Genomic DNA, 10988 nt, shown 5'->3' with positions numbered 1-10988 from the left:
GGTGACAACAGGGGGCAGCTTTGCTCTCTGTGCCCCACTTGTAGTAGCCTTCCAAGGGCACCTTGTTGGCCAATGTGGAAAACAAGATGCTGAATCTGATAAGCTATTGGTCAGCAAGCCCGCCCTTAATTTCTTAACTACTCCTGGAGATAATGCCACAAAGAGAAGCAAGCCCTACTTCTGAAGGCTTCTCCATGGAACATGCAGTCTCGCCCCTGTATCACCGCCCCCCCCTCCAGCCTTAGTGGCAGCAAGCCTAAGCAGGTCTACTTGGAAGTAAAACCCATTTTATTCAATGGAGCTTACTCCTAGGAAAGTGTTCTTAGGGTCGCAGATAATAACAGGGAGGATTTTGCTAGCATCCAAAAAAATCTCGAGGCAAAAAAGCACTCCCTTTCTATCACCTTTAGAAGAAAACTAATGATGGTTACTTGAGTATACAGCATGGGGGGCCATATCCTCGTAGACTGTGAATGAACATTTTGAATGGTGATGCTTAATCTTGTATACATTGCACTTAAAATAGATAATATGCAGCTGTCGCGGGGCACGAATACCAATTATCTGCAGGGAGGAAAATCAAGCCCTCCTTTATATAGAGAGAAAGGAGAGAGAAAGTATGCTATGACAGGTCGGGAACGGATAGCATTTCTTCGATGAATTTGGGATATGGAATGCATGACAGGCATGTAGAGGCTTCTTAAATACTTTCCTCTTGTTTTTTCAGGGACGGCTTTACAGTACGGTTCTAAGCAAAGTTGTACCTCTCTAAGTCCATCGAAGTCAAGGGGCTTAGAAAGGTCAAACTCTGTTTAGGACTGTGCTCTCAGCCACTTGCCGTGTCCTACAAGGCTCTGAAGTTTCTGAATATCTAATCCAATAAGCCAGGACAGGACTGGAGGCTGAAAGGTAGCGTTGTACAGTGGTTAGAGTATCAGACTAGGATCTGGGAAACCACAATTCAAATCCCCGGCTCAGCAAAGGTAGAAACCAATAGAAAAGCCAAGGCACTCGTCTATTTGATGAATGTTGCAAAATGTTGCAGTAATGACCGTTGACAAATACTGTAAAAAGTAAGGGGAAACGGGCAAAGAGATTAATTGAAAATGGTCTCAAATGGTTTCTGGAACGAGCTCTCTCTCAGTCGTGGTGAGCCATGCTCTTTGTTCCCACTGAACATTGTATTAATTGAATCTAGAGTAAAATAATTTAAAGAGCCACAATTAGTCTCACAGGAAGCAACCTAGGAAGGGGAAAACCTATTTACATAAATTTCTTACTAAGAGGGAAAGACATGCCTTATCCACTGGGTAAAATCTCCCTCTTTGATGGATAGTTTGGAACAAGTGTGGGCCGTTTTAGCTTCAAAGGAGACACATGACCTTAGCAGCTGTAATCTGATTCAGGCATTTTTTTAAAAAAGCAGTATTAATAGATTTGAAATCCCAAATGCGGTGCAGCTTGGGCAAGTGCAAAATTTAAAGACTGCTAAACATTTGATAGAGAAGGGGGGGAAATCCCACCACACACATAGGCACTTAGAACAAACTCTTACAATCGGAGAAATTTCGTTTTGAGTAATCCAGTGATGTGCAAGCATGTGCCAGCCAGAACCTATGAGATGCAAATATGCAAAGTGAATGTGTGTGTGTGATGTGCCGTCAAATCGCTTCTGGCCTATGGTGACCCTATGAATGAAAGACCTCCAAAACGTCCTATCATTAACAGTCTTGCTTAGATCTTGCAAACTGGAGGACGTGGCTTCCTTTATTGAGATAAAGCCATCTCATTTTAGGTCTTCCTCTTTTCCTGCTGCCCTCCACTTTTCCTAGCATTATTGACTTTTCCAGAGAATCTTGTCTTCTCATGATGTGACCAAAGTTCGATAGCTTTAGTCTTGTCATTTTAGCTTCTAAGGCGAATTCCGGCTTGATTTGATCCAGTACCCACTTATTTGTCCTTTTGGCTGTCCGTGGTATCTGCAAAACTCTCCTCCAGCCCCACATTTCAAATGAATCCATTTTCTTCCTGTCAGCTTTCTTCACTGTCCAACTTTCACATCCATACATAGTAATGGGAAATACCACAGTTTGGATTATCTTGATCTTGGTTCCCAGAGAGACATCTTTATCTTTAAGGATCTTATCTTGCTCCCCCACAGCTGCTCTTCCAAGTCTCAATCTTCTTTGGAATCAAAGTGAATACCAAACAGCAATGTAAATAATTAAGAAACTGTTATGGTGTTTACTAACATTTATACTTGGATTTTATTTCAAGCCCCGTGTTAAATGTGAGCTATACATCACCAGGATGAATGGTCACTGTATGCAATTTTCATCAAATATTCTTTAAACTCATTGGAACAATAACAATGCCTGCATGACAAGTGGGTACCCTTTATTTTAACTGCCTAAAAATTGACAGCGATTGTCCCTTGAGGGAGATGCACACGTCCCCTGAGAGCCCTCCTCAGAGGAAGGAAAATAAAGAAACTATAGAATGTTTCTAACTGAAATGGGTTTTCCACTGAAATCGAAAGAATGTACTAACAAAAACGGAACGTTTTAATTTTTAAAAAATGAACATCAAATGAAAAGAAACAAAAATCGCATACCATATGCTTCGAGCACAGCCAACTGACAACATCTCAGGTCTGAGGAAATCCTTGAATTCCATTCGGTGAATCAGATAATCATTGATTACAAAAGATGTCCTTGACTAATCCAACAGATTTTAATTTTTTTTAAATTACTTATAAAATAGTACAGACATCAGCACTGTTTTAGGAGATGCATTCCCTCTTTTATATGAAGGGATGCTTCTTCTATGATGATGCTTTCTGAGGGCATACTCTAAAAACAAAATTTATGCTTTTTCCTCAAAAAAATTTATTCATCTGCAAATTTAACCTAGGAATGCCTTATACATATGCCCAGAGGAGTTAGCCGTGTTAGTCTGTACTAGCAAAATCGAAGAGTCCAGTAGCACCTTTAAGACTAACTAACTTTACTGTAGCATAAGCTTTCGAGAATCACAGTTCTCTTCGTCGCATCTGACGAAGAGAACTGTGATACTCGAAAGCTTATGCTACAGTAAAGTTGGTTAGTCTTAAAGGTGCTACTGGACTCTTTTCGATTATACATAGGCATGTGCCATCAAGTCACAACTGACTAGTAGTTTGCAAGGCAAGAGAGATTTGCCATTGTTTGCAAGGGAGATTTGCCATTGTTTGCCTCTATGCAGCAACCCTGGATTTTCTTGGTGCCTCCCATCCAAGTACTGACCAGGGCCGACCCTGCTTAGCTTCTGAGTTGTGACAAGATTGAATTATAGAATGCATCCTCCCTTCCCACTAATGCATTAAACACAATTAATTGACCTAATTTTTTTAATCAAGAGACACCTTTATAGATAAAAGCAAAGAAATGTTTTGTCTCTATTGGAGGTAGGAAGTTTGAAGTTGGAACCTTGGGGCTGCCCATAGGAGCTAACTCTAGTGAATCTGTATCTATGCTCATGCAAATTAAGCAAATTTGCATGTATTTTCAGCATCTGTATAACTAATTCTGCTCATCATGTGAGCCCTAGAACCCCTGATCAATAATATCCACATAAGCTTTAACATTTCATTATGGAGAATCGCTAACCTCCATAAAGGGAATGGCCATATCTTGGAATTACGACTGATCGCCTCATTTCAGATATCAGTTCCCCTGGAGGAAATGGCTGCTTTGGAGGGGAGACTCTATTAGGAACTGAATAACACACTCATCAACCTATATTAGCAACTTATTTGTTAATAAAGATAGCTGAAATTCAAAAAAGAGTGAACTCTGAGCATATTCAGCACCATATGACATAGAATAGACATTATATAGTATAATATATAATATATACACAACTGTTGCCTTCACATCCCTCCATAGCCAGTAACTTAGCATTGTTTTTCTAACAGCAAATAATAAACATGTCCACATTTATAGGGCTTTTCAATTAAAAGTGGTAGTATATAGGGGACGATTGCCATCTGGTGGTGATAATGTTTATTACACAACTATATGGTAAAATTATTCTTAGGTCAATAATACAATTGTGCAAGTACCTCCCAATATTCTTAGAATCATAGGGTTGGAAGGGGCCTCCAGGGTCATCTAGTCCAACCCCCTGAACAATGCAGGAAATTCACAGCTACCTCCCCTCCCCACACCCTCAGTGACCCCTGCTCCATGCCTAGAAGATGGCAAAACACCAGCAGGATCCCTAGCCTCGGGAAAATTGCTTCCTGACCCCAAGGTGGCAATCAGCCTTAGCCAGGTCATGTCAGAAGGGGCCATGAGAACTAAGCACTGATGCAACTCTTCCTGCCCTCCCTCTCAGGATCTGCCTAGGTTCACAGAATCAGCATTGCTGTCAGATGGCCCTCTAGCCTCTGCTTAAAAACCTGCAAAGAAGGAGAGCCCACCACCTCCCGAGGAAGCCTGTTCCACTGAGGGACCGCTTGAACTGTCATCTCTTGCAGAGATGATACTCGGGCACACTAATGCAGCAGCAGCCCTCTCTATGTTCAGACGGTGCAGTTGCACACGGCGATACTTCTCTGCCTGTTACAGTAAATAGTGCGGGGCTTGGATTTTAAGATTTGGATTTAAATCAGCTGTTTAGCTCTCCAAGTTGCCGTGCCTCGCTGGAAACTGCTTTGCAGAGTTGTTGCATGGAAAAAAATGAGCTCCTTGCAAAAAACAGTGCACATGCCAAAGTTGATGCATACTCTAGCATGGGAGATCCAGAGGAGTCAGACGTGTTAGTCTGCAGTAGCAAAATAGAAAAGAGTCCAGTAGCACCTTTAAGACCAACCAACTTTACTGTAGCATAACCACAGTTCTCTTCATCAGATGCATGTATGTTCCCTGAACTTGAAACAAGAGTTGTTTTTCAAGATATTATTATTAATAATAATAATAATATTAACAACTGTGCTTATATACCACTCTTCTAGACAGTGTCTCACCCAGAGTGGTGAACAAGTTAGTGTTGTTATTATCCCCACAATACAGCTGGGGAGCTGGAGCTGAGAGGAGTGGCTGACCCAAGGCTCATGGCAGGAGTGGGAGTCGAACCAGCAGAGTGCTGACTCGCAGCCTAACCACTTAACCATTGTGCCATAGCAGCTCAAAGCTCTTCTTTCCTACCACGACCCTACTTGATACGTCCTCAGATACTGATGCAGGGCTAGTTTCCACAAAGACGGTGAAGCTATTTTTAGGCAGTTCAGGTAGTGCACACAGACCAGTGATCCTCAACATCAGGGTGTTTTCTAAGGACCTGGTCCCTTGTCCCTAAAGCCAAGCGGCAACCCTGGCTCTCCTCCAGCTGGCAGGAGCAGTGGTTGTTTCAGAAGACTTTAGAAGATATCCGAGGGTTTCCAGCCTCTAGGTGGTGGCTGGAGACCTTCTGGAATGACAACCAATCTCCAGGACACAGACATCAGCTCCTCTGGGGAAAACGGCAGCTTTGGAGAAACACAAAAACATAGAGCTGTAAGGTATCCCCAAGGGTCATCTAGGCCAACCCCCTGCACAATGCAGGAAATTCACAACTATCTCCCCCCCCCCCACCTCTCCCAGTGACCCCTCTTCTATGCCCAGAGGAAGGCAAAACACCTCCAGGGTCTCCAGCCAGTCTGGCCCGGAGGCAAATTCCTTCCTGACCCCAGAGTGGCAATCGGCATTACCCTGGGCATATAAGAAAGGGTCACGACTGGAGAATCTATTAGGGTTGCCAGGTCCAGGTTGGGAAATTCCTGGAGATTTTGGGGGGTGGAGCCTGGACAGGGTAGGGTTTGGGGAGGAGCCTCACTGGGGTATAACGCCATAGAGTTCACCCTTCAGAGCAGCCATTTTCTCCAGGGGAACTGATCTCTGTTGCCTGGAGATCTGTTGTAATTCCAGATCTCCAGCTACCACCTGGAGGTTATCCAGGACCTGTGAAATAGAATATGATGAGTTGTTACTACGCACTTGCACTTTAATAATTATATGTGCAATGAATTCATGTAGCAAATTGTAGCACCAGCACTTTATTATCCTGAGGTACCTGTGTTTTAGCAATTGTATTAATGGTTTTCCATATGTGAAGTGTAGAATCATTTGTATTAATAGTTGTTTTATTGTATATGTGTTTTACTGTGTAATGTGGTTTATGTAAGTGTATGATTAAATACACCGTTGTGGTTGTTAGTAAGGCACGTACGTGGTTATTGCTGCTATACCACCTGGAGGTTGGCAACCATATGACACTCCGTCTCCTGATCTATGTTCATTCATTCATTGGGAAGGGTGGAATCTATTAAATTATACCCTGGTACTGTCCTTCCCCTCCCCAAGCTCCACCCCCCGCCCAAATCTCTCGGAATTTCCCAACTTGGAACTGGCAATCTTAAAATAGATGCCTGCAGCATAGACTTGGAATCTCCAGTCCCAACATTTTATACTTACCGCAAAATGGCCTCCAAGGAAGGCAGGACTAGTCACAAATTGGAGGCTGCATCGCCTGCTACCCTTTCTCAAAATTCCAAAATGTACGCGTGCTCAACGAGTTTGGAGACACCTGGTCCGGACTCACCTGTCTGAAATTCTCTCTACATACAAGATGCTAGTTTTCTATGTGCCCAATCTGGTAAGGCCCTAGGAACAGTGTGAAGGACTTCCTAGAGAAAGTTCTTCCAGTCATACTCAAAGCTTTTAAAAAACTAATGTTGTCCCGCTCAAAGCTGCTTTAAATGGGGCAAAGCCCCTAACAGAACAAGTCCAGAAGCAAAAATCCCAGCACACAATCTACCACTACCGAAGTAACGATGACGGTCGTTTTTCATGTCAAAAAATGTTGTCAACGGCGGGATTTGGGTGCATCTGTGCAATTGCTCCAATTTATACTTCTAATTTAGCCCTGAAGAAAGGAAGGGCAGACAAAACCATTTCATTTCAGCTGTTCCTGAACAGCTGCACAGTTCTCCTCATTTGTCATGGCCAGCAATCTTAGTTTTTTTTTTTCTCTTCTGAGAAAGAAGTATCACAGCTCTGGAGAAACGTGATTTTTTTTTAGGCATATGTGTTTACTGTAATCACGGACAATGTGTCACATGGAAATAAGCTGATCTTTGTATTGTTTTTAGCTTTCACTGCAAGCCTAGTGATTTTGTAGGGCTGGATAGGAAAGATACAAATGTTTTAAATAATAATAGATAATAAGCTAAACAACTTAGGTAGCAACTGCCATCTTTTCGACAGACACAGACGGAGAGTCTCTCTACCCTAGATGCCTTGACATGTGTTCGTCAAGTGTAGGGAGATGCAATGTTAGCCAGGAAGTGTAGTTTAAAGGCAGAGCCAGCAGAGATCGATCCTCAGAGGGTCTGCTAATTTCATCTTTGCCTCCCTGAAGGCTCTGTCAATTACACCTCTCCAGTCTAAAACTGTGTGGGATCGCAACCAGAGAGCATCAAGGAATGGAAATGGGCTGGAGCTGCCTGCCAGAGTCGGGCTTGGACCTGGAGAGGTTATAATGGGCTGAAGTTTCCCTTCTGGCATTTCACAGCCCCTTCACACAGCTCCAGTGTATAGCAAAGCCTGTGCCCTGATGCTGACTCTGCCTTTTAAAACTACCCTTCCTGGCTGCCATTGCATCTCCCAGCACAAATTCTTCAAGTATCAGATGTCTTGTGTAGAGACTCTGTTTTAACATAACACAAAATCATGATTTAACTATGGTTAGCTCCAGGGCTTTTTTTCTGGGAAAAGAGGTGGTGGAACTCAGTGGTGGAACTCAAGACCACACAATGACATCACTTTGGGTCAGCTGGAACAAGGGGGGGATCGGCCTCGGCAAAAATGGTCACATGGCCGGTGGCCCCGCCCCCTGATCTCCAGACAGAGGGGAGTTTAGATTGGCCCCTGTGCTGCTTGGCGCAGAGGGCAATCTAAACTCCCCTCTGTCTGGAGATCAGCGGGCGGGGCCACCGGCCATGTGACCATTTTTAAGAGGTGCCGGAACTCCGTTCCACTGCATTCCTGCTGAGAAAAAGCCCTGGTTAGCTGATTATCTAAACGAGGGTCACACTGCTAACTATGGTTAATGAGAGGCCTTCAAACCAGGTTCTGAAACCATGGTTTGAATTTAGCCACAGTTAGTCTTAATTTTATTTTATGTGGGTGAAAGACAAATGCATATGTCCTGCCTGGTTTCCTGGCAATACCTTCACACAGCTCACAGCTAGAGACATTCACTGGCAATAAAAAGCAGCATTTAAGGCAAACCCAGGATCTGATGATCTGCAAGCCAAACCCTGGTTTCACAAACTCACCGTACTTGAAGCATACCACGGTTTTGTCCTCTAAAGCAACCTTCTCCAATACACGTGCCAACCAACTGCACAACAGGCTAGTTTGCTCAGCGCACAAGTTCCTCACCCAAGGGACTGAGGCAAGCCCCAGATGCTGGCAGGATGGCTGGAAATCAGCCTGCTTACAGTGTGCCTGTCCCCTCACTCCCAGCATACCTGAAGGACCACGTATTCCCTTATGCACCTACTTGCCCGCTACAGTCACCATCCAAGGCCCTGTTTTGGGTGCCCCTGCCTTCAGAAGAGGGCCTTTTCAGTAGCAGCACCAAAATTCTGAAACGCTGTCCCCAGGTTAGACTAACTTGTCCTCTTCTGTTGCCATTTTCCACCAGCATTTCTTCAGCGATGCCTCTTTTCTTCCCCGGATTTTAGTTATTGTCACTGTCAGTTTTAACTGGATCAATGACGTCTTTTTGTTCTTATGATTACGTTTTAAATCGGTTAGCCCTGACAAAGGCAGAAAGACAAAGATCTAAATTTTGTAAATAAAAATAAACATCCGTTTGCTTGCGCACCAACATCTTAATTGGTGGTGGTACTGGTTCAGGAAGCTGTCCTCCTTCAACCGACTGAGCCACTGTATGAGAGTCCCTCGTGAACCCCAGTTGAACAGGGAACAGCGTCCGTTTCCACCAGCATTCCTGTGATATTACACTCCAAATTTTCCTCTTCCTTATTAGATCTCCAAAGACATTCAAAGTAAGTGGTGTAACCCCTTGTTAACTTTGTGCATCTCCCATTTTTAGCATACAGCACTCTCACCTGTGGAATGAGGACATCGTGGTTTCTAACCTATGTCCCCCCAATTCATAGTGTTTCACGAGTGGTCTTCAGAGGAGGCACACATCATTCTCTCCTGCCCTCCTGTAAACTCTCTGGAACCTTAGTTTCTCGGGGGGTCTCCGGTGGCAGCATGGAGAGAACTAGAGATGGGCATGAACCAAAATACAAACCATAGATCATCACAAACCGGGCCACTTTTTTTGGTTCACAAACCGGCGGTTTGTTGGAGCTCATTTCTGATGAACCACGACAAACCACTATGATTTTTAGAGCAGTCCATATGGTTTGTTTTTTGATTTGTCACTGCAGACAGCCTGGTGCTGATCGATCTGTTACCTAGGCAATGGGGGGATGGGCTTTCTGCAGACCTTCTGCAGCCCCAGAAGTGATGAACTGATGAAGCAAATGAACCCGTTCGTGAACTAGGCAAGTTCATGGTGGTTCGTGGTTTGTGAAACACAACGAACCACGAACTGCAATGAAACACCATTTTCCTGGTTCATGCTCACCTCTAGTGAGAACTGATGGAATAACACCCCTCCTCCTGGTCATGTGAGGGAGTCACAAACAAGCAAAGGGAAGAGGAACACTCCTAGTCTCTAGAAAGCTCTGGAAATCTTCTCCGTGATTGGCACAGAAAGGAATAGAGGCGGGTTCTTAACTGGAGAAAAGCATACAAAACACAGCAGTTCGGGAGCTTATCCCCAGGTGACTCATGCAAGTAAGCCAAGCCACAAACCAACTTACTAAAAACCAGTATTGGAATTCTGGGGAAAAATGGAAAGATTTCTTCGATTATTTAGGATAAAACTAAGATAAAATAAGGTTGTCAGGGCTTGTCGCTGCTGCTGCTGGGCGGGGCGCCAGCTGGGCCGACCCTGACGTCAGAGGAGTGCCAGGGATGCTGCAGGACCCTGCTCTGTGGAAGGAGGGGCGGTATACCTCACCCAGACTCCCTCTCAGTCCACTCACTGGCCTGCTCAACCTGGCATGCTCACCCCCTGCATCCTCCATCTCCTCCTCCCAGAACTCTACTCAAAGCCTCCTCTCTCTCTGCTCTGCTCCCTCTCCACGCCATCACTCCTTACTTGCACCCACCACCCCAGAGCTCTCCCCCAGCCAGCCTTTATAGGGCCTTCTCTCACCACCCCGCCCTCCTTGTAGGTCCTGCCTGCCAGGCCACACCCTCCCTGGCCTTCCAGCGTTGACCTGGGCTGTCTCAAGCTGCTGCAGCTGGGGTAGCTGGCGGGGCTGCCTGGGTCAGCAACAACTGTGTTATGTTGACTGGCTGCCAGGCCTCTCTGGCTGAGCTGATTGCTAAAGGCCCCTTGGCTGGCTGCCCAGCTCTTCCCACCGAATGCCTTCAGCAGCTTCACCTGGAGGGGCCTGGTTCTGAGCATCTCCTGAGCCAGGTTGCTGTCTTCAGGCTGAGGTGGAGGCTGGGGCGTGGCTCTGAGCTGCTGTGGCTGCTTCTCCTCTCTGCCAGGTAAGAGCTCTGTTTGGGCAGCTGCTGGGTCCCTATTCCCCCTGCTTTTGCCCTCTCCCTCTGCTCTGCTGAGCCCCCTATCGCCCCCCTGGAGGGTGGGTCTAGCTGGTGCCTCTCTGCCTCCTCTAGCCCTCTGAGGCCCTGGCCCTTTGCCCCTTTTCCGGGGTGTAGGTGGGTTCTGACCCTGGTTGCTGGCTGGGGCGGCAGGGCTGCTGTCTCCCAGTTGCCTCCCTCCCAGCAAGTCCGGGGGCTGGGGCCCAGACCCCGGACAAAGGTAATTATATTATAGAGATAAAACACAGAAGAGATGACTGATTAAAA

This window comes from Eublepharis macularius, chromosome 10 (assembly GCF_028583425.1).
Source record: "Eublepharis macularius isolate TG4126 chromosome 10, MPM_Emac_v1.0, whole genome shotgun sequence".
NCBI lineage: Eukaryota > Metazoa > Chordata > Lepidosauria > Squamata > Eublepharidae > Eublepharis > Eublepharis macularius.
Note: the sequence above shows the minus strand (reverse complement) of the source record.